At 36.2% G+C, this 25,464-nt stretch overlaps 1 long non-coding RNA gene across 11 annotated transcripts in view; it reads left to right on the top strand.

Moving 5' to 3' along the window:
- LOC142361177 (uncharacterized) overlaps nt 1-25,464 on the top strand; it is a 257,031-nt gene that overhangs the window by 186,998 nt on the left and 44,569 nt on the right. For 6 of the 11 annotated variants that reach the window (XR_012763758.1, XR_012763766.1, XR_012763757.1 and 3 more), the window contains 5 exons: nt 4,991-5,106; nt 11,370-11,419; nt 12,690-12,832; nt 20,486-22,982; nt 25,088-25,232. This is a non-coding gene — a long non-coding RNA (uncharacterized LOC142361177). The remainder of the gene's footprint in view (nt 1-4,990; nt 5,107-11,369; nt 11,420-12,689; nt 12,833-20,485; nt 22,983-25,087; nt 25,233-25,464) is intronic. The other 5 variants (XR_012763759.1, XR_012763761.1, XR_012763762.1 and 2 more) reach the window with 5 other exon arrangements.

Raw genomic sequence — 25,464 nt, 5'->3', positions numbered from 1 at the left:
GCATTCATTAGTGACGTTGGATGTACAACGCTTCATGCATAAGAGATTATAACATCCATGGTGGATTCCAAACTTAATGACATCGTCATCATTATGGTCTCAGGCAGATGGGCCATCTACCAGCCTCAACCTGGAAAAGATGCCACATGTTGTTCAGGAAATGACTATCACACATTCATCTTTCTCTTGTTGCAAAGTAATAGATTTTTACCTGAAAAGACACTATCACCACCTATAATCACCTTCAACCTTAATCTATCTACCCCATTACATTACGTTAACTAAGGTAATACATTCTGTATATGTACTATACTCATTGATATGTAGATGAACGTACCCCTCTTAACCATACTCTACTTTCAGAGGATTAATAGTTTAATGACCAACAGAATACCCACAATACCCATACTAGAACCATTCATTGATATACTGGACATAACAACCCCTGCTAAACATGGCAGTGCTCAAATACCTACCCTGAATGGACTCAGGTCAAATCAGCTTCTTATTTATAGATGTACCTACAGCCAGCACACCAGGTTATCTATTAGTCATACTTTTCATGTGAAATCAGCAACCCACTGCATATAAGACCCCATATGCGCTAGCTGCAAGACCATTCATTCCCCCTAAACTCCTTGCACAGTTTACTCATTTGTACCTTTGGTTCCTACGTCAGGGCCAGCATAAAAGTCAAAGAAAGTTATTCATTAATTTCTTTAACAAACAACATTTTTTGGAGGGTAAAAGATGATGACAAAAAAAGTCTTACATAAATGATACCATGCTGGGGAATTGTAATGTCCCTTCTGTTCCAAAAGGTAGTTCTCCTCACTGTTTAAAATCCTCCCTTTGCCTCTAGTCAAATTTTGTTTAGATTCACTTAGGATCTTGCTATACCTTTTCCTGACAGATTAAATTCCTACTTACTACCTGAAGTATTTTTTAACACGTAACCCATATGCGAGTTATCTCCAGGTCATTTGACAGATCAACCAAATAGGCTGTGCTTTTTCTGTCTCTCACAGTGAGGCATATTTTGAAGACTGCACCATTGCATCTTTCCAGAATGACTTCCAATTCCTTGATATCCTTTTAGAATTATAGATATTAATTGCAGACACAGAATACAGTAATGGTACCATTAATGCTGCCGTACCACTTTTATCATGTTCCCTTGCTTGCAAATCAATTAAGGGTCATGTTAGCTCACTGAGGGAAATCAGGTTCAGCTGATCGTCTACAATTACAGTCATTTGTTATCAATCTGGAGACAGAATCATTGCTCCCAATGATAGCTTTTCTCATCTTACAAATACTCCTTGTTTCTAGATAGAAGACCTTGCACTTGGCTGCGTTAAAACCTATGTTTGGATCTGAACTGACTTCTCCAAGTGATCCAAGTCACTCTGTATAATTGATCTGTTCTCACTATTATTTACCATTCCACCAATAGGTCACACCCAGCCCTCGTAAAAGGAAATAGATTTTTTTTCTATATAAATTAGTTTAATGCATGAGGCCATGACCCAAAGCCCATTAGACTCACTGAAAGAATTTCTATTGAATTTGGGGAGCTTTAGATTGGGTTCTGAGTCAGTTGCAGTTCTGCTATTTTAGAAACTGTCCTGACTCCAAGACTGAGCAGAATACATTATAGGCTTTCATGACAGCTACAGAATTAATTTTGCTTAGTTTGGTGTACTTTTTTTTTATTTCTTTTTTTTTTTTGCCAGCAAAGATCAGCTGAGTTATCCAGGCAGTTTTGGGTCAAAAGCTGGCTTCAGAGACCACACTGGAACTAAAAATAATATTCCGTAGCTTAACAAGCTGATGATGTGCATCCAGCTTCTGGAATTATCCATATGCATGGTCTTCACATGTTCTGTATTTTCTTAAGGAGTACATCTGTTTGTTTGATTATTTTTCTGAATGACTCTGGTGAAAGCTGGATTTGATAATCCTGAGTCAAAATGCATGCGGGTTGTGAATTTTGTAGAAAACTGCAAAATTTCTTATTTTCATTTGAATATGAGATGTATTTTTTAAAACAACAAATAATCTTATTACATAATTTATAATCTTAAAACACTGAATAATGCAAGTTGCCCTTCTTTCAAGTAACTCTAGGAATATAACTAATAATATTTAATAGATGGATAGTCATTTCATAATGAAAAGAGTAAAGTTTTTATTTCACCTCAAGTTTGCCGAACTTCAGCTTCCTATTGGAAGTAGAATGTGTTTCATTTGAACCTATCTTGCCTATATGAGTTACTGATTTTTTCAGTGACTATTCCTTAGTGTTTTTATGGGTAGCATCTGATGTCGTAAGTCCTTTATCTCAGTTTAGATTAAGGCACCAGTACAATAACTAATAACAATTTTTCAATCAAGAATAAGCCGTTACAGAAATAAAAAGGGGTTACTTTAAGGTGAACATTCTTCAGCATTGGCTTGAAGCCATGTTTAGCAGTCAAGTACAGAAAGATTTATTGGTCAGATGACTTTCATATGCACAGCACAAATTAAAAACCCAATCTTAGAAGTTTATGTAACAATAAAACCCTGGACCATGTCTACAAGTAGATTGTTGTAGAGGACAGCATGAATCCGTGTGAATTTAAGAGCTATAACAACTTGCCTCAGGCCACAAGATATCCCCCCATTTTTTCCCCAAAAATCATAAGGGTTTCAAAAAGTATTTACTGTGTTTTTTATTGACATTAAATATAACACATAAAATTTTCTCCCTCCCAGTGGCTAGAGACAGAAATTTATTTGCTAATTGTTGCCTATGTGCTTTGGCACACAAGGCTCTATCATCCAATATCAAAATAGTTGAGTAAGCTAATTTACAGTGATCCTAAAAGATTCAATGCCTGTAGACTTTCTTCGGTGCATTGTGTATTTATATTAAAAAATGAAGCTTGTCTTGTCTGCTTGCTGTTCTGTGCGTGGGTTCTTAGCCTCCTGCTAAGATCCTAGCTATTGATTGGTGTTGGGTCTCTCCATAGTGCCTGGCATGATGCATGATGCCTTATTTCTCACAAAGCATTAAATACCTGCTTCTGAAAATTGGGGACTTTACTGGTACTTTAAGATGGCCACCAAAAGCACGTTCACTGGTTAACTGAAGTGTTGCCTTAATATAGAAACCTAAAATCTGGAAATTGCTGGTGGCATGCAGTAACTTGAGCAATGGCAGCAGATGTTCTTCCCTTTGCTGAAAGTAGGATGGATAGCATCCTGCCATGCAGTTGACATTTTGTTGCCAGTGGATGTTATTGCAACTTCTTATGTTCTTTCCCTCAAATGGTTTTAAGTTTTTTTTTCTGAAAGAAGATTTATATATCAAGGGATAACTAAGTTTTATGTGTGGTCCTTTACAATAAATTCATATTTATATATGAATATATATAGGTACCTCTGTGGAGCCGTTCTTCTATTGCACTGGTCACTTGAAGTTCAGCAGTGTATTTTTATTTGGACATTTCCCCAGTCTGCTGTGAAGATACAAGGGAAGAGAGAGAGACTGTGCTTTTCTCCTGTGGTTTTTGACAGTGTTGAGATTTAAGAAAGAAGTGACAACTGTAGTGGCGATGTTGGGCACTGTTTGAAAGTTTCCCTGGGCAGTTTCAACAAAACATCACGGCAGAAACAGCCAGTGAGGCAGTAAAACTAAGGAAGGAAAACCAGGCAGATTGTCAGAAATGTGTTCCTGGCTGACTGACAGAGACCCACTTCAACAAGCATGCAGACACGTGTGTAACTACTTGTGTGAGTGGCATTGCTGAAATTAAGGGAAGGAAAGATCTAAAAAGGAAAGATATTACTACAAATATTTTTTCAGGCGTTCAGCCTTCAGTCTCAAGAATAGTTTGGCTTTCACTGCTCAGCTCTGCAAAACACTTCAAAAAGTATTGATGTAGCAGAGACAGGAATATGAGTAATCGAGCAATATAGACTTACTGCTCACATTTGTATGACTCATAAGATTCAGGCTATGGAAAGTAAGAGAAGCTTTAATGCAAAGACCAATGCAAACTTATTTGTTTCGTTTTATTTTTTTGTCAGTAATTATGAATGACAAAAGATTTCCACATTCTATTTTATATTTTAAGGATGAAAAGTAGCTTACAGCTCCACCTGCAGCGCTCTGCTTAGCCAAGGCCAAGGCCAAAGGCCGCAAATCCCGGGGAGCGTTGCTGCAGGTTGCGAGGAGCCACTAGGAGGAGCTGACTGCCTTGAAGAGCAGGCAGGGGATGGAGCTACCAACAGTTCCAATAAAAAACGTGAATAAAAGGAGTTCGGTACTAAAAGTAGTGCTAAGCTAAGATAAATTTGAAGTATTTATATATTATTTACAATGGTTACATAATAACTTGTGGGATAAACGCTCTGTTTAATACTAATGCAATTCCAGGCAGCAAAGATATTCCAGGGCCTGATTTCAAAGCAAAACTCAGAACACTGTTCTCTCCTAAAAGATAAGATCCGATTCATGTCAGTTCCTTAGAAAGAGATGTCCTGCATTTTATGCGCCAGGTGGGACACAGATGAAAAATCTGATTGAATTAAAAAAAGTCTCAGTTCTGTGTATGGTTGAATATCAGTGTGTGTTAAGCCAGGTGGCCTTGTTCATAAGCATGACTCTTGGACAAAACAGCTTCTGGTTTTCAATAATAGCCTTTTTTGCTGCATTATAATCTCTTTATATATTCAACACCATAAATAAAATAGTGGCATAGAAAAGAACTATAAATAAAACACTGGCATAGAGGGGATATGCCAGAAGTGATCTCTCAACTTGCTTTTTAATATCAGCACCATAGTTAAAAGAAAACTCTACTCAGCGTCATAGGATAAGGAGCAACTGTTGCATACGTCCCCAGATTAGCAACACAAATAGTCACACCAGTAAAGTTACAAATGGAAATTCTTTAAGAATTCCTACCTACTGAGGCTTCCTTTTTCTCCTCCTTCACAGGCATCTTATTGCTTATGAAACATGCCAGAGTGATGAAGCTGACCTCTTATTAAGAGGTACCATGGAAAAAGTTGCGTATTCCAACCAGAGACCAAGCACCGTGAACAAAGTATGAGGTATTGCTCTTCTACCCTAATTTACAAGACTGTGAGTGAAGATTTGTGTTTGGTCTATGATTATAATCATTTATATTTGGTCTGGAAAAGTAGACTTCAGGGCAAATTCATCCTGGAAATCATGTCTTTTCTTGTTTAAAAAGGAAGGAGAAAATTTGATTTAGAAAGGTAAATATGAAAAATAAACGATTTTTTTCTTTCTCTAATTTAATGGGGATCTTAAAATAAAAAAATATTGCAGCTGCCAAACCATAGCCCAAGAAACTTGGTGAAACAAGGTTTATTTCAGAGATCTGGAAAAAGAAGGAAGGAAAAAAAAGAATCCTAATTTCTTTGAAGGCAAATTTCAGTGAGGATGGAGATGATAGCTATAAAAAATGGGCTAAGAATATTCTTTGGATAGAGAATGGTAATGATCAGGGTAAAAAAGGACAACATGAGCTGACCATCTATATTAAAAAAAAGATGTTTTTTCCATATTTAAAAGTACACTGCTGTGAGTAGGAATCTTTTCCACGCTGTTGTAATTACTATCAGTACAAGAAACCTGTCTCTCTTTATAAGCAAGGAAAAAATCCAAGAGTAATGACAAAGTTAGAACAAGGTTTCAAAGCAGACCTTTGCTCTACAAGGAGGCAAGTTGCTGCCGATTGTCAGCATACGGTTTCTAAGCAGGAAAGACCTCTGCTCCCACTGAGTTCATGCAGAAGGTGAACCTCTGCCTGTCATAGACTGCCCAGTGTCTTCAGTGCTGACTTCAGGGTGGACTGTGGAAGGCTGAAAACTACTGCCTTGAACGGAGGCAAGGTCCTGATTTGCGAGGGAGAACCAACTACTGCCATTAGTCAATTCAAAATAGTAGGGCAACAATGGTCTAGAATTTGCAAAAAGGAGGGTATCTGCTTTCAGAACTTCGTGGGAGCTTCGTTGGGGCAGTGTATTACCTTTGAGGAGAAAAATAACACACAAAACTCTAATGGGAACTGCCAGGTCCTGTTTCATTGTCAGCTCAGCTGAGGTGCTGCATCTCACAGAAGTGTCTCAGCGTGCCCAGACCTTGCCAAACTCAGGCTGGGTCAGCCAATGACAAGATTTAGATATATGGTCTCATAGTTTCTATTAAATTAAGGTGTCAGAGGAGCTGGTATGCGGGATCTAGCTTCTGTAATTTTGCAGGATCTTTTAACTGTGAAGGGCATTGATCATGACCTTCTCACTCCTGCTAAGTTCAGGAGTCCATGTAGCATAGCTGCCTCTTGCAGATGCATTTCTTTTGGTGGGAGGGATGCTAAAGTCGAGTGTCAAATATAGCTTATGTGACTTCAGTCAAATACAAGGTTTTCACTGAGATCAAGCTTTATTTTGCATCTGTTCATGTTTTTATAGACATAAAATGTTACTTGTAGATATCCATGTTTTAAAACATCTTGGCTTATCAATTCTTACTCAAAATAAAACTTCTAAAGTAAACATAACCTTTCTTGTGTGAAAATTGCATATTACAGTTAATGATCCAAACTCTAAATTCTTTTGGGCCTTGCTTAGTTAAAGCTCCTACTGTTCTCCGTGAAGGCTGAATTACTAGCTCATCAGTATTAGTAATAGCAATCCTAAGCACTGTCTAAGAAACCAGTACAAACTCCCTGAATAAATTTATCACGTGAGCACATAAAGATGATGGTCTGATGGACTTGGAAGTGCCAGCCTTTTCTGCAGATGTTCCTTGGTGGTGCAGCCACTCTTATATATGAGAAGAGACCTTTTAAGAAGCTGGATAAACTTGCTGCATCCAAAATCATTAAACACCTGTTCCATTAATGAAGTGGAATTGGTCCTGTGTACGATTGCAGCAGTTTCCATCTGACAGTTCATCTGAGAGAACTGGGCCTAATAAGGAGGGCAGAGGTTCTCAGCTAATGAGCAAGTCAAGGTTCTGATCTATTAGGTTAAATAGAAACTACCCTGTCTTTGAGACTTAAAAAAAGACTGGGGCTTTGGCCTTATTTTCGAACATTTATTAATCATCAGTGGCTTAATCCTGCAGGACTGTTCTGAAATCAGTGGAACTATTCACAGGAGTAAAAATTGTACTATTGGGCCACAGAGGTACAGTGTATTCCTGGTGACATCATTAGGTCTTCCTTCACACCTCTTCCTAACATACTGAATCATCATCATTCAGGGAGGATGAGTTCAGTCTTGATTAGTCCTTGCTTAGTCTGCAAGAAATGTGCTAATCGAAGAGTGACTCCTAACATTCTGAATCCTTAACTAGCAGAAAAGCAACCCTTTTTTTTCCACAAAAAGTTCTTTTCTTAGTAAAGTCATAGCTCAACATGCTTAACATGCTTAGGTGAATCTTTTTTTTGTCAAAAATATTAATATTATTGGGTTTATAATTTATCATTCCAGAAAATATTAATGGAAATGTCTATGAAGATTATTATTTTCAAAAGATAGCAAATAAGTTCAGAGATAAAAAAACCCCAGAAAGTGTATTTTGCAGATTTCAGTCACCTTGTCAGAAAAAAAAATAGTGAATTAAAACCAGAAAAACTTGACCTTGTAAAATAGTGACTAGTGGAGTTTGGGCACTGTGCTGGAGTGGTGTGATCCTGGTGCTGCTTTGATCACTACTAGTTTGTTCTCTGTGTCATAACTTATTTCATAATGTATATTAGCCCTGAGAAAATCATGCTAAAATCTCACAGGTACTTATCTGCACTTGACTGCTTTGAAATGCAGCCACCAAAACAGTAACTGTTAATGTGAACATCAGGCTTTTGTGCTAATAGTTTTTTGAATGAGAGTTGGCAATTTATTCTTATTATCAGGTACTCTGTTAGAGAGGTGGTTGAGGTATGGTGTACTCGGGATGTTGTAATACTTTGAAGTTATTAGTATTTTAGTGGGAAGAGTGGAAAGAGCAAAATGAAAGGAATTTGCATACATGTATTTATAAATGGTAGTCACTGACAGAGTGGTGATAGGCCCACTGTAATGAAAGACTCCAAAACTACAAGTTGAACTGAAGACACAGACAATGTGGTTAGAAAGGCCTTTACACACATCTCTTTTACGAGTCAGGCCTAGGAGGATTGATATGAAGTATTGTGTTTGGTACGTCACAGGTAACTGCTTGCCCATTATCGAACAATGCCTGAACCTCCACTGATTGCACTATTGCAATGATTTCTTCAGTTACTCTTGAGATATTACAGTTTTGCCACAGGTAGCAGATGTTCCTTGTATGAAATTCCAGTAATATGATCTGTAATTCTTTTAAAAACTGGATGTAAACAAATAGAGAAATTATTTTTTTTCTTGCTAATTCTCGTGCTTTTACATATAGCATACATAGGTGCAAAAAACAACCGTTCAACTGCATTATCTTCCACTGCCAGCACTGATCTTCAAGGCACACTCCTTTGGGTGGACATTCTTCATCCTTAATCTAAGACCTAGTCAGTGCTAGAAAGGTCTGGCTGGCAGAATGATACAGGCATAGTTTCCTGATACCAGTGTAATTTCTACCTCCAGAAAGCATTTTGTCTGTACAGTTCATGCTAATAAAACAAGGTATACCACAAACAGTATGCCAAGTTCTGACAGTGTGACCATCTAATTAAAGTGTTTTCTAGATAAAAAAATGTTACAGAACCAAACTAAAAGTTTTGAGTGTTGGCCTACCTTAAGAAAATTATTTGCTGCTGGCCTGACTTAATATTTACCATCAATAAATACTGTGTTAAGTTGGTCTGTTGAAGGTAAGTAGAGTGGCTCCAACTCCTGTATTCCTTGGATGGCATGTGCTGAAGACTAGTCCACCTTACAAACATGTACTCAGGCCAAATAAAGATAGCTCATATAGTAACAAAAGACTGGTTTAAAAGATTGGTTTTATTTTCTACGGCACAGCTTGAATTCTTCCCTGTCCAATGTGTGAGAAAAGAAATCCTATTTTGTGGCTGCTAAGTCCAAGCAGTACAAATTCTGTTTTCACTTAATTCGTTAAGCAACTCTGGTTGTACAGTGTAAGACAGTATTATTCCCGACTGTGCTGATTTAGCTAACTTTGTTGCTACTCTATACAAAGTACCACATATTTATCATCTTGTCATCTTTATAAAACTGTAAGAAATTATATGCAATCCTAGACCATATAGAGCCTCCTTTCAGAACCCTGGGACTGATACTTCTCCAACATCAACGGCACCTTTGCAAAGGCAAAGTAAATGTCATAAAATGTTTTGTTCTACCACAGACCCTGGCAAATAATTGGCATCTGTTTTCGGTTTTCTAGCTGCCATTCTGTTTTCTGAAACAGAAGCTTTCATTTCTCATCTAATTCCTTGATGAATTCAGTCTCTTATGGGATTGAAAAAATTTTTAGGAAAAAAAGTAAATCATTCTGTTAAACGAAACATAAAAAATTTTGTAGAGATTTCCATTTCAGACTAGTGGAGATTTCTTAAAATAATGCAAATAAAAACTCAAGAATGTTTATCTTGATGACTGGAAAATTCTTCACCTGGATAATATAATTGTTTCTGGTTTTGTCTGGGTATTCTTGATAGATCCCACTAAAATTCAGTTACTTGTGTCATCTGCTTTACTATTTCACTAATATACAGCATAAGACCTGTGTGTACAGTAGGTAGATTTTTCAATTGTATCCAACTATTGGCTGACAGGATATAAAATACTTATCAAAAGATGTATTCAACTCTTTATCACTAATGCTTTAAAGCAGATAAAATAGAACTCTGACTTCAGGAATTCTTCTGGCTAGGCATATAACATTAATACTCATTAACATGCTTTCAAATATGTTGCCAGAGTGGTAATAAAATCAACACCTTCTAATTTTTATATTGAAACTAAGCCAAAGTGCATTTGGTCTTGTCACTACAAAGCAGTGTGCATGATACTTAAGATATCAATATAAACACTGAATGAAACATAATTTCTTTATTAAGTGAAGACATGTTGTAATTTTATCACAAACTGATATTGTTCAACTACATAAGCAAAATGCATGGTAAAGGACTAAAAGCCAGGCAAAGGGATAAGAGATGAGATCAGCTATTGTTTTCACACTTAAATGTTTTCATATTTTGTCGCTGTTAGATACCAAATAACAGCCAGAAAGCTAATTCCAGTTTTTATACTTACTGCTTGCCATTTAGATGAAGTCTCAAATAGTCGCTTTAAGTTTATGGGCAATATTTGCCTAGAGTAATGCATTTTCGGATACATTTTCTGCGTTACTTCAGATCAGACCAACATACGTACATTAACAGTGGAATCTGCTCACAACACACTTCATTTCAGTAAAAATCTAATTCTACAGCCTTATAAAATGAGTAGCAAATTTCATCACTGCTCTGAAATGAAGATACAGTTTTAGATAACATGAACCTGTGTTTATTTATAAGCAGTATCACTGAATATTTTGAAGACAAAAATACATAAATATAGACAGATTGTTGCTTCCAGAGCCCTGGATCTGCAAGTTTATTTATCTGGGATAAGCTAAAACTTGTTGTGAGATCATTATTTTTTCCTATATAGTACATGTGAAACATTTCTGTCTCAGTCCTATCCCATGGCCTGTGTGAATTCCTGTTTTTTTCCTGTCTAGTCCTTAGCAGATTTAGAACCCAAATCACTGCAGATCTTTATCAGATACTTTACTGCAATATCACTATTGTGGTTTTTGACCTATAGGGCAATGACATGTAGGAAAAAAGTACAGTTACTCTCTCAGGCAGAGAACTTTGATGCTAGCAGGAAAATATGGAGTTTTGTTTTGTTGAGCCCTTATTAACTGCACCATTTATGAGACAAAATGGCAGTAATTTCATTTACAGAATTGTGAATCTGTATCACTGAAATAATGATGTCTCCTTGAAGTAATTCTCTGTCTCTCCTAAACCTTGCTGTTTTGGTTTTGGTAAAGAATAATTGGCTGAGGCTTCATTTTAACTTTACTTTTCCTTACCCAGGATCCTCAGATTTGACCTTCTTCATCAGTCTTTGTCACTGTTGCTAGTTTTACTGTATGCTTACCTCTCTCATTCTATTTTACTTCCTCCTCCTTTAAAACTTCCATTACAAAATCATGCTCAGCGCCAGTTACATTCTTTGTGAAATACTCACTATAATTCTTTCGTCTCATCTAATATAGAACATGGACTGCAGCATTTCAAACAAAATTCAACAAAAATTTTAAGAAATTTTCCTATATTTTGTTATTCTAGTTCAATATTAAGAAGAACAAAGAAGAAGAAAAAGAAGAACAAAACCTGTGGTATGAAAGAAGAACAAGTTCTTCTTCCATTTTATATAGATTTTTTTTATATATTATGCCTTGCTGTTTCTGTGATTCTGTTTGACACCTGAAAAGCGTTGGTCCCCAAAGCTTTTCTATATTTTTTCTTTCAAATTTACAAGATGATCTAATAAAAACAATGTCTAATGACCTTTTCTTTTAGCTTTCATGGCTGCAGCAGCACTACCACTGTGTTAGTGGCATACACTTTTCTATTGTGATTTATAGCAAACAGATTTTGAACTCTTATTAGAGCATAAACATATTTTTACCATTCTTTCCATCACGGAAACAGCTACAACCATGCATCATAAAAAAGTTTACTCGGTAGCAGAATCTTATTCTGTGTGAACACTCTGGCCAGTTGAAGTTCACACATTTTTCTATGAAATGGAAATCATGCAAGGAAACTGTTGCTATCCTATGACTCAATAACTATTAAGCTGTAGTATACACTTAAAGATGTAGTGGCATAGCATAATTCAGTGAACAGGCAGAAAGTCGAGTAGTTCAGATTTATTCAGTTTATTGTAGCAGAACTGGTTCCGATAAATTTTGACGTGTTGTCACCTGAATTTTACTTTCTGAACACTTTTAGAAAAATTATTTTCATAATACAGAATCTAAAACTACTTGAATTTTTTATGTTGGAATATTATTCAGACATATACTGCAGTTTTTCTAATATGCACTTTTTTACCACAGAAAATGTGATAGCCCTATTAATTATTTTAATTCCCCTAAATTTTCCTATTTTGAATTAATTCAGTGCAACCCATTTCATGACACATTGTCTTAGAAGGTGCAGTTTATTCATCCACCTTCACTCCTTTCAGGATGAAATCTGTGCCAGCTAAATCTCTCATAGGCTTATGGCCATATTTCTTCCTGAGTAGCAGGTTTATCCATGCAATTCATATGAAATAGTAAGTTGAACAGGATCAAGAGCTAGAATTTCCAGGAGAAGTGTTCAGCTATGAGGAAATGTACCTTTAATGTTGAAATAATTCAAGGCAAAGCAGTTTTGGTGATTTTGACAAATCTGGAGAAAAAAAAAATCTGCAGTTTCACTCCCCAAGATTGAAGTGAACTGTATTATTTCTAAGGCTTATCCACTGCATTTTGGTTGTTTTGATTTACTGTTATTTTATTAGTTGACTTATTATTATTTCCTTCTACCATCTGAAATGACTGGTTTCTGTCCCCAGGTAAATTTCTTCCTTTTCTGATGTCTGTCTCTTTCTTGCAGATCAGAGTTCCAATATGGTCGTGCTCTTGAAAGGGAAGCACTGAATACACAGCTCATTTATCAAGGCAAAAGTGTTTAACTATGACCTTAGGCACATGCTGCTGCTTGTTAGTTTAACTGGAGCTACACAAACATGATAAAAGGTAACTGACCTTTATTCTGTGCTCTAGGTATCTGTTTGATGATGATCTCACTTTGTCCAGAGGTTTAACAAGTGTTTACTTTTTAACTAACTCTCTGATTACGTGATCCTCTTTTCCCCGACTCTCTTCCTTCATCATATGATACAGCTTTTTCTTAAGTCTGTGACATTTCAAGTGAGGGTCACTGTATTTATGCAGTGCCAAGAACTAGGAAGTCTTTTGTGCTGAGTGTGCTCTTCCTCATTGTTCTGCAAATTAGTCAACATGAAACCAAATAGTGATAATGTGTTGTTATGATTAAGGTTAATAAGCTACTGATTATCTCCATAGACTACAGTTCCAGACACATTATTTAAATGGATTGCCTTGTTGAACTAGTTGATAAAAGATCCAAATTTCCCTTTGTTGTGATAAAAGATTTTACAAGCCTTTAGAGAGATAGGGAAACACTACATAACAGGAACATTTTACGCTGTCCAGTACATTACAGATTTATTTTATGGTGACTATAGCACACTACAGCTCCAGAAAACATTGTCAGGTAACAAAATGATGCTCCTCTATGTCTCTGAGACTAAGCCATTTGAAAAAAACCACCTGTCTTAAGCACTTTTCTGGTGCATGCAACAAATTTAACAAATGATGATGTTCACTTAACCTAGCTTTCTAAACTTGATCAACATGCAAGGCCATTAGTTTTATGTAATCTGGTCTTTACCAGCAGTGATCTAAACATGTAGCTCAAGTCAACTATCAGTAAAACCACTGAAGACAAGGCAGTTTATGAACTTCAAAAAAAATCCCCAAACATAATTTTAGCTCAGTCCTTGGCAAAACTATCAGCCTGGAAAAACACTTCCTAACCTTCAAAATTAACAGAAGTTTTTAAAAGAATGAGCTTAAATAAAACCCTAAATGTGTTTATAGGATACATAAATCTTGGATCAGACATAGAATTTTTTAAAATTATCTTTTTTTGGCCCAGTAGCAGTTTTACAACTCCTTTCAGATCATTTGCAATTTTGAAAACACTGACCAGAATATCTTTTTTCATCTAGTTCTGAAGGAGCATAATTTCCTTTGAAATCCATAACCAGATATAGATTTCCTCTGATGACATTGGTTTGTTCTATATTTTTCACTAGTCCCAGGAACAAAAATGCACAAGACCTTGGAAAGGCTTTCTCTGACTTTTCAGCCAAGCTTTCTGAGTGCTACCTGGATCATTACTGACAAGCTTCTATTTTTATACTTTATCACACTGGTTGACACTCACATATCCCAAAGAAGAGTAGCTGAACAATGAGCAAAGAAAGGGAACTTCTTCTGCAAAAAAAAAGCGAGATGTATTGTGCAAAAGTGCTTTGACAATCAATCCAGAGATGACAACTCATATACATGTATGTAAGTCGATAACCCTTGGTCACTTGATCCCCAGGGATCACAACAGACAGTGACAGAAAGAATCAAGGTCAGTGATAATGAAGTCAAAGTGATGGTGGAGACCAGATGCAATCTAGTTTAGTCCTAAGAAAGAAAAGTTTGCAGTGGCTTTATTAAACTATGTAGCGTACCATGCAACACCACATGAAAAAAGGTAAGTGAAATCTACAACTTCCTCTCTTGTATTTGTTTTGAGAAGTCCTTCTTGCTTCCATTCACCTTTGTGTTACAAAGCATCTACCTGAATTACTAAATTCTCAAGTTCCAATCATTTCTTTTCAGATCTCTCTTGCTTACCTTGTTCTTCCATAACCAGCTCCACTAGACATAAACATAAAATCATTCAAAAACCAGGAGAAAATGGAAGCCTGATACTTGACTGACAAACTGTAAATATTTTTTAAGCATACAGGAAAATGTAGGTTGCATGTCGGTGTCACAGTGTGTTTGTGTGAGAGAGAAGTAGTAAGATAGTTAATTGTATTCTTCTACATTTTTAAAGATGGGGTGAAAATATTTTTCCTGAGTGAAATTGAAATAAAATATTTCACTGTTAGAAGCTGAATGTAGAATTAAAATTCAAGAACTGGTGCTCCAAATATTCCATTTTGCATGTATAAGATAGGCACTTCAATAAATAATATGACAAAATATGTGTTGCAACATGGTTTTCCTACTTAGGCAATTTATTAATTCTATACATACCTACCTATATAGAATAATTAGCTTGACAACTCACTGTGATCACTGAAATGAACATTATTACTGTTAGAATCAAGAAATCTCCTTTCTAAAATATCAGTCCAAAATTCACAGGAGAAAATTAGGGCTACAAAACTCCCATGCTGATAAGAATTCTGGAAATTATATACCAAGTGTGCGAAAGCTGCATTTTCACTTGCAGTACTTTAAAAACTGTAGGCCATTACGGTTTCACTATCTAGATTAGGAGTAAAATTAGGTTTTAAAATATATCAGACAGATATAAGCAAGTGATCTGTCTTTTTCATTAAGATAATTCTCTCTTTCGTATCCTCTGAAAAAAAGAATTTTGTAGAACAAATCTGAAAACTTGTTTAAAAACTCAAACAAAAAATATAAAGAAGGGGGAGGTTCTGGCTCTTTTATTGTTTAGAAAACACAAAGAAACTGCATTGTTTAAAAAGAGCCAAGAAGTGTGATATCACTGTGAGAAGATTAAAGAAGACACTGTGTTTTGTGTCCTATGGTATTGTGGACAAGTCATGTATGTTCAGTGTGTGTGCAGTATATCATGGGCCATTAAATATAAAGGCATGAACTCTGCATCAGAACTTTCTATAAGTTGCTACGGTCTGGGAGAATAATTTGGAGAAGTATCATTACATGCTTGTCATGTTTTTACACTTTTTCTAACAGGCAGACACTATTAGTCAGTGACAAATGTGGGACATTGGACTACATTGTTCCCTTTGAGTTCTTGATTGACTACAGCCTGTTTTTAGGACTTCTTTTGTCACGGGCCTTAGACAGTACAAATGGGACTTAGAGACACTGAGGCATCACTTTTGTTTGTATTGGCAGATTGAGAGTGTAGTTGTGGTGGGAATAAAAGGGCCTCCTCCTCTGCCAACCCTCTTTCTGTAAGGAGTGGAAAGAGAACGGAAAAAGACAAGCCTACTGCTTGGGTGCACTGGGGATATAAACTTCTCCTGAAGTATTTCAGAGTTACTCCCTGGAACAAAAGGGGAGCAGGGAAAGGATGTCTCTCGGGAGTCATAATTCATGTTCCAGTCTACTTATTGAATGGGGTAGCTCCTTGAATGATTCATAGTTTTTAAGGTCATTTATGATTGTCTTGCCTGGCTTGTGTGACACGAGCCATAGGATTTCATCCCTTCAGTGTTGCTTTCCAACCCATTAGGATTATAGATTACCCCAAGCATATATGTACTTAATGATTCTCCAGTAATAAAAGTTATAAAATATTGATGGCCATAACACAGCAACTTGTTTGCTGCCGGTAAAGACCTGAGAGTGAAGTGTTGCTTGTCAAGTTTTAAGTCATTTGAGAGGAAAAATAAATATCTAAAAATACTTTGAACGGTCCTGATAGGCTTTCTTTGTGTAAATTGAAGGCAGTGAAGGGAAACAAGGCATCCTGTCCTATTACCTCTCCATTTTGGGGGAAGAGTATCCTTCCCCCCATCTGTGCTGGAAGTGCCCTTTACTGAGTTACTGCCACAGATGTAAGCAAAGGGGCATGGAGAAGCAGCAGAAGTGGCAGTATTATCATTGTAGAAGATGAATGTAGTGGCACTTCTAATTTATTTAGTATTCAGGATTTCGACTTTAATTAGGATTCTTTTGTCACATCATTCATCAAATGCACTTGAAAGAAATGGAAATTAACACCAAAGTTTCTGTTGCCTCAGGCATGCTTTTAGTACTTCTATTCATTTTGGTTTACTGTTTTTCAGTTCAGTGAAATAGTTTACTTGTGATAGTTCACTTAGTTGTTAATGAATTTCTAAAGGGGTAGAATGAATACATGCTCTTTAAAAGTGCTATTTGTGAAGCCCCTGTACCTCCTAACACCTGTTATATCAAAAAACAATTATTTTTCTCTCTTTCTTTTTCTTTTCTTTTTTTTTCTGATGACTGGCTTCTGTGTTGTATAATGCAACGTAGTACACCAGCTTTCGTCCTAAGAAGTCATTATCAAGATAGCTAGCAGAGAAAGACTTTGTGACTACTGGAATGCTATGAAGTCACAGACTGTCTATTACTTGCAAACTGCATTTGTATTCAGATGAAATAATATAAGTTATTTGCTGAAGTCATTCCTGTTTAAGATGAAGCTCAATATATCTACAATAATACTGTCTGCATGGGGAAACATTCCTACATTAATTATTACTCCAACTCCATGCTTGTCATTGTAAAATATACACTGTCCTGGCATAACAGCAGCTGTGTCGATAAATGGTGCTCCTTATATCCAGAGCTTCCAGCTCATACAGCAAAGGCCCAGTCAGACACTTGAATGAAAAGAATGTGAACCAGTCTTACAGTCTGAGGCTACGCATCATATCAGCAGTGCTACTACTGTCAGCACAAAAATCCTTAGCCGGTGTCCAAAACTCATGCTTAGTTTAAAATCGAAAGGTTTATTAAGCAAGTGTTTCTGAGAACTCTGCAATTAATGAAGCCTGGTGTGTGGTGCTTGTGGAGGTGAACTGCAGAGTCTAAGCAAGTGCAAATCCTGACTGTAGGTTTTCCTGCATTTTTGGAATTTGAAGGTTTCTTCCTACTGTATTCTCTTGTGTCCAGTGCGATGTGTAAGTTTATGTAGCTTTTCCATAAGTAGCATCTCTTTCTCTGTCTCCCTCATTTTTGTTTTCTGGTTACTGATTTTCAGAAAATCAATAGTGACGTTCAAAGAGACTTTGCCTTTTTTGTGCCATCTTCTTGTGTATACCTGGAAGTTAAATGGACAAAGAAGTAGAAACATTTCTACATATCCACTCACACATTATTTTTCATGGGAATGTTGCCAATACCCAATGGTAATATTTTGGGGGTATTTAAAACTTGTATTCCTACTACCAAACCTTTTAAATAGGTCTGAAATATCTCTCCAGTTTTTGTCTATGTTACAGGAGCTAGAAATTTCACTTAAAATAGGCAGACATTCTCTGAGAAAATATTTGATGCTGCAAGTTGGGTGCATATTGAAAAGTTATAACTGTTGCAAGCCTACACCACATCTAGCGCTTTGAAATGGAACATAGGTTTCTGCTCTATAAAATGTTCAGCACACTTTTCAAGGGAGCCATAAAATAATAAACAAGAAACATCTGAGAAAACCAGAATTACCTATAAGCTCACCTACCTCCTGGCTGCATCAACTAAACATTTCAACTAACATAAGTGGGAACAAGAACAAACTCCTCATAGGTTTTTGAACAGTACCAAGGAAAAAAGACACTTTGTACACCATCATTCAAATACAAGAAACTGATACGTTTCAGGACCTTTTCTTTGCACTGACTGACTTCTGCAGTATATTAACTTTGAACTATAATACAGTATGTCTAAGAACTCAAAATACATATTTTAAGTACAAAGCAAATAAAAATAATGGAATCTATATGCTTGAGTAAATTCAGCTAACTAGAAGCTGTTTCAAATAGCTGGTACAATGAAGCACAAATATATTGGTGAAACTATTACGGAGATCAGTTTAGTCTTAAGGAAAAACTCTGGCAACAGAATCTGCAGTGGTGGTGAAAAGATCTCTTTTATAATAGAATGTCATGAACGCAGATTTTGTGGGTGCCTAAAGCCAGTTCTAAGTATAAATAAATTGTATCTCTGAGAATATTGTCTATGCCTTGTACTTCAGAGCTGTCAGTCAGTATTTTTGATCATTAGCCATCTGTGATTATTTTAATTTTTGCCAGCAGGAGAAGGAACTCTTTTCCACCAGGGAGCTCTGTTATTACAATATAATTTATATGTAAAGTGCTCATTTCATTAGAGAGAAAAAAACCCACAACTTTTTACATAGGGAGTTTTTTTAGGTTTAAAAGAAACTTCTAGCATTAAAATATTTATTTTGCATTTCTTTTTGTATTCATGTCCTTGGCGTGGTCCATGTAAAAGCATCTAACATCTTACTGGTGGGCTAACAATACTTCTGTGTCTTTAGCTCAGTTTTCGTTTAGCATCCAGTATGGAAGATCTAGAAACTCAGTCAATCATGGCTTTGAAGTATTTAACTAGAGAAATCACTATTTTACAGTTCCACTTGAAATTATTTCATTTTAGACTCTAAATATGTCTTTACCACAAGCTAGTTAAATTCCTTACAGGGTCATTTTACATTTGCCTCCCACCAGTCTGTTGAAAGAATTACTTTATAATAACCTTGTTTTTACTAGGAATGACTTGCTGAAACGAAAATGTTGCACCTCCCTGATTTACTAAAAAGAAACTCTGCCTGATGTGATAGTGTAAAGATCTATTTTTACTGGCATTATCGATGCTGACATTATGAACTGAGTTAAATTGGTTCATAAGAATACTAAAATGAAATAAATTTGTTTAGAAATTTTACTTAGCTAATTCTGACTTGCTTTTTCAAACCAACCCTGTTTGTCTATGGTGCCAAGTACCTGTCGCCACTATTTTCGGCCTCAGATCTTGGAGGTGTTAAAATTTGAAAGTACTCAGGTGAACTTAAAAATAAAATCCGCATCAGTATATCTGTCTACACATGATGCCTGCATTTAATATCCTCAAAAGGTGATGGAGTTCTGTGTATACCAAGAGTAGTTCCTATGTCTTTGTATGCCTACACAGAAGTCTTCCGTTTCATACATAGTAACTGTGGTAGGGATAATGTCTGTATTTTTAGCTCTTCTCTCATAGATCTGCAAGAAGCCCATTCTTAAAGCAATGAAAATTCACTGCTGCAGTTGAACAGCCTTTTCCTGGTATAACTAGGCTTTGAGGCTGCAATTACATTAAATTCTCAAAGCAATTTATATTATCTATTTAACTTCTGAATTTGAATCAACTCCATGATCTAACATATAAGGTCAGATGAATAGTCAGTGTCAAATGCACACACACTTCAGCATTTACAGAGCATTTCTGTTTTACCCTATCTGATCATACGGATTTATGACATACAGAGGTACTGCACATAACAGCTCCTCCAGAAAGAATAATACTCACGTTGTGAGGACAGAAAAATTTTCTGTATAGTTACATTATGAGGCAAACAGCAAGAAGGAACAAGATATATCTAAATAGAAAGAAAATATTAACATAATAATTAATTGCTTGAACTTGCAATTACAATTGGACTATGTTCAAATCTTGCATTCGCAGGTACCTAGGGTTTGCACATACGTATCACCTTACTATTGTGCCATCTGATTCTTCACAAGGAAATCCATGAGCAATATTAGTAATGGAAAAGATTTCTTTTTTCCCCCTCCTCACTCTTTTTTTTGAAGTTTAGTGAGGGATTTGCTTTTTAGTATGTTCAGTGCTGTGCAATACAAAGTTTTCTTTCCATTTCACAAATGTGTAGAAACTTACACTATTAGTGCAACTCAGCAAGGGTCAAAAAACCTATCTTAAGCATCTGATGATCACACTGCAAATAATGGAGTGGAATGTAGGTAGATCAGTGACCTCAGGTTATCTCTTGTCCAGTCCCATGAAGAGTGAGCTCTCCTGGATCTCCATCTCTGACTCAGTTTTCTTCAGAAGGAGCCAAATCCATTATGCGACTCACAGCAAGGTAAAGAGGAACAGCTGGGACGTTCACTTCAGAAGTGCAGGGTTCATCTAATATAAAACACTAATGTAGACACACCTGCAGCTCCCCTGGGATATCTGCTTCTCTGTCATATTCACTGAAATTGGCCAGTGAGTATGTTGGTGTAAGGATAGGAACACGTCGCCTTCTTCTAAACAAATAGCCTAAAAAGTGACAGTTCAAAGGTTTAATGAAGTTAACATTCCATAAGCATCTCAGAATGTATGATAAGTTTTGGATAAAAGAATTTCTGACAATTTTAATAGCTTGTAATTCGTATAGTGAACAAAGTAATAGAAGAATTGATCAGTACAAGGTTTTCCACATTTTTTACAAAACTGCCTTCGTAAACTATCCTGGTTCTTTTAAGTAAAGCTGGAAGTAATTCACTTTTTACCTCTTTATTGCCAAATTTGATTTGATTTGATTGAATCTATATTTATCCTCATGTGGCTGCTGGAGCACTCACAAACTTTCGTATTTCCAGTCTATCAGTGTGAATCTGCAGGTAAAAAAACTCACTTTTATCAGCAGGTATTCAACAAATGGCAGGTGGCAAATAAAGCACTTAGTGAATTGTTTTAATTGCATTTCTCTCCCATCTTCCAGAACTTGAGAAAGTTTAAGAAAGCTGGAGAGGAGCAGGATGGATTTGTCTGCTTTTTTCATTTTGTTCCAACACTGCTTGCTTTCAGAAAAGACTTACTGATGTAATTTCACTGCCTTTCATATATGGGTGATATTTAAACTGGTACAACCAAGGGTATATTGTAGTGCAGCAGAGATGTACATCACAACAAATATGAAAGCGAAAAGCTACATTTCCTGCACCTACTCAAGAATATAAAGAATCTTTTAACCTGAGTCAGTTGACATGGAATGCAGAATAAAATCCTTTTATCCTGGGAATTAAATAGAAAGGAAGGTTAGCAGGTTTAGCTGTAGTTATGTTTTCTGCCATTGGTTCATTTAATAGAATTAAGTTAATGCAGTGCTACAAGAAAATCATCAACTGGAAAGTTCAGTGTTCAGCTGAAAAACTTTTTTGACTTACACCGTTCTTATCATTTTTCCTTTTTTCATGCGACAGAGAACACAGAAGATAACGCATACTGTATATTAATGAGTATTTGAGGTTGGCTTGGAGATTCTTGAACAGTGAACACTCATCTATGAATGGAGCTGCTGAAGTTCCCTGTACATAATTTTTGTCTATGGCTGCAGCAATTTTAAAAACTCACTTAATTTCAAAGTAATCATGTTTAATTTCTTTATTTTCAAGACTTCAGACTGGGATCTCTAGATTTGGTAAATTTAGCCTGTGAAACATCAACTGTATTTATGGGAACATGTGAAGGAATCTTTTGGTGTATAGTTATGGCAAAAAAAATTGTCCTGTAATAATCTCATACTGCTGAAGAAAGTCCAGAGCCATAAAGAGTTAGTGTAGTCTGGCGATATGAGCAGACTGAGGATAAAGGGATGACGATTATGCATCATTCTTCTGTGATCTTCTCTGCAAAGTGAGGTGAGTGATACCTGCTTGTTCCTAATAAAACCGTGCAAAACCTTAGCCAGTAAAATTAATCGGATAAAGGATAATTAAAGGACAATATATGGATAAAGGGATCAATTTAAGAAAGGAGAAACTAGAACTTGACTTCTCTTTGTTGTACAGAATTCATATGGAGACAGTATGTCTGAGGCCTGTTCCGTTTTTTGAGTTTTAGTTGTCCGATATTGCACAGCATGAATTTCTGCAACATGCAGCTGGCATTAGATAGCATTTGAGAGAGCTTGAAAGGGTAATCAAGTGCTCTCTGCAAAGAGCGTCATCCGATACCAAACAAAGAAAAGCTGATCTGAGAATACTCTTTTTCTAAAACCAGGAGTGAATCAGCATTTCAGGACCAAGCCAACAATTCAGGGTAGTCGCCTCAACTTGGAGATTTTCCATGAAATTAAGAATGGCATTGGTTCTATTATTCTACATTTTTTCCCTCCTCCCTTCCCCAGCCCTGGCTTTGCAGCTCTTCTCCATATCTCTATTGAACATGTAGTCATACTACGTTTTCTATCAGGAGAAGTACCACATTTGAGTTTTTCTGAAGCGATATTAGTATTTTATACAATTTTCTGAGATTTAACTATTACATTTTCTAGCCTTTAGACTTTAAAATGAAATATAAATGTTTAGAAAAATGCTTTTGCTACAAAATAACGTGTCCACCCAATGTTCTTTGTCTTCTTATGTATGCGTTAACTGTGAGTTACCTGGGAAAGACCTGGGATTCTGTAGCCCACAAAATGGCCACAAGTGAGAATTTCCTTGAGAACCTTGATGGAGTCCTCTTGTTCAGGTTCGGAGAAAGGTGGATGGTGTGTGAAGAGGTGAGGACTAATGCAATTTCTTTTCCATTTTCGATTAAGTTAGAATCCACTGAAGGTGATAGTGTGCTCCTCTTGTGGTTCAAATTCTCACCTAGGATGTGTCATTTCCCCATCTCTGAAGAAGATGTTTATTCACATATATTCTAGGGATGTTATTCAGGTAAATATACTTAAATATTAATATTCTTAAGAGGACTACAGTTAAGATAAACATATATAAGAATTTCTCAAGATGTCTCTATATTTAATACCTTTATCTAGAGACTGTAGCCTATATTTAAGTCTGAGTTCAGTGTTTGCTATATTAGGAATTTTACTTGACTAAGAATGAAAAAACAAGTTATTACTTTGAAACTTCACAAGATACTTCTATTACTACTTTTTGGTAAAGTAGGAAGTTTAGTTCCAAGACCAGTAGCGAACAAATATATTATTTAAAAAGGAAACAAAATACAGCCTGCTGGGCATTTATTTGCTTAAAGGGGTTCTTTGTATTTACCGTTCTAAAAAAAAAAATAAATAAATTTCCTTGTAAGACATTCAGCAAATACTTTAAAGCATCCAACATTCCTGTTTACTGAAGGGAGGCACCAAAGTGATTACTCAAAGGAAAACTTATAAGATGTAATGGGGATAATTCCTGCCATTGTAGCTCAAGAGGAGAGACAGTCACCTTCAAAAGAAAATTTAGCACTTTGGGGGACTGAAATCATCTTCAAGGGACACTGTGGGACATTTAGTTTCTGAATCTGTTCAACTCAACTTGATATCTAAAGTTAGGCAGTTATGAGTTTGCCCATTTCCCTCCTGCCCATGTTTTATTCCACTATTTCTTGAAGAATGTATCCAGCATGATATAATTCCATTAGCTGTGATTCTCTTTTATCCCCTAAATCCTCTTGCTTTCCTCCTCCAAGTTTGTTACTGATAGTTTCACTAATGAATCATTGTGAAATCATTTCACAGACACGTACTTTGAAATGCTGAGTACTGAAGAGCAGGAGACTTTTATTTATTTTATAGCTCTGTAGAAAGTTTTTAAAGGATTTAAATTGTTTCTTACTTCTGTCTTTTCATTATCCTAATGAGAAAAAGAATGAAAAAAGAAACCAGAAAAAGCCCACAAAAAAAACCCAAAACAAAATAACCACTGTTTCCCACATTCCCTCTATCAATGTCTCCTCAACGAGACTACAATTCTCCAGAGTTGATTTTCCTAATAGAGGCCTCCCTATGTTGGACAAATGTCATGTCCCCTGGCTCTCTCCATCTTGTAATGAAAATAGACCTATTGCCAGCTACACCTTGCTGATTGCTTCCTACCTGCTGCTAAGGATAATTTGTGCAGTGTAAATGAAGACTTCAGTAGTTGCTGTAGGAACAAAAGCTACAAGAAGGGACTGTTATTCAGCATTCACATAAAACAGCTAAGAAAGAAACAGTTCCAATTAGCTGAAAATGTGTAAAGTGTATGAAAGTTCTTTAAGTTTTCACAATCTTAATGATACCAGATATCATAAATGAGTGTTTCAGCCTGAAAAATGAATCACATAAGTTTGCATCTTTTCATTTGCTCAATCCCATACCAAGAATTTTGTGTATTTGTTATCTTTTTTATTCTGGCAAATACTTATTACTGGATTGTATTTTATTCTTTGAAAGTAAGCAATGAAGGAATTTGCCACTCTTACTTTGCAGAACATTGTGGCCATTCGGAATGCTGATGTTAATATTTCATATTTGTTAATTGCCCCAAATATACTTTCTGATAACCTCTTACCTCTGACAGAATGAAGGAGACAACAGCATTACATGTGAATTACATACAAGGGTGAGCTGGAGTGCGAGATTGAAATACCAGCAGTTCCAGACAGCAAAGATATCTGCTGTGCACGCCAGATCTGCCTTGCTTGCCCCGTCCCTGCTATGCAACAGGTCATACTGCCTTGTTTGTCCCACACTACGAGGACAATATGACCACATGTGGGAGCAAGAGCATTTATCATTTACTTTTCCCCATTCATCATCTGTAGATAAAGGAAAACATATTATTTCTAGCTACTGAAGGACTGCTGTTTTATTTTACCTCCATTTTCTTGGCACAGCCTGAGATTTAATTGGAAGGTACAGGGAGCAGAGGTGGAAACAGTCACTAACAACTGCTAAGGAAATACATTGTCCTTGTACTGAAGAACCAGCTGGCAAATCCTAGATGAGACATTCAGTGCATTTTCTAGACGAGCAATTCAGGTATGTTTGGGTAATTACCTAACGTTTTACCTGCAGACTACACATGCAGCTTTCAATTCTGTCTTCTGCAAAGAGAGAAGCAAAAGAACTGCATCAATAATCAGTGTATTTTATATACCCTATCACTCAAACCCTTTCTTAGTCTCATGGGTTAGGGTCCTCTCCACACACACACATACACATATCTTCCATTTGTCTGCTCTGAGTAATATTTGAAGCATCTGCTAACACT

The sequence above is a fragment of the Opisthocomus hoazin genome, chromosome 4 (assembly GCF_030867145.1).
Source record: "Opisthocomus hoazin isolate bOpiHoa1 chromosome 4, bOpiHoa1.hap1, whole genome shotgun sequence".
Lineage (NCBI taxonomy): Eukaryota > Metazoa > Chordata > Aves > Opisthocomiformes > Opisthocomidae > Opisthocomus > Opisthocomus hoazin.
The sequence above is the reverse complement of the archived record's forward strand: the minus strand, read 5'-3'. Positions and strand labels throughout refer to the sequence as shown.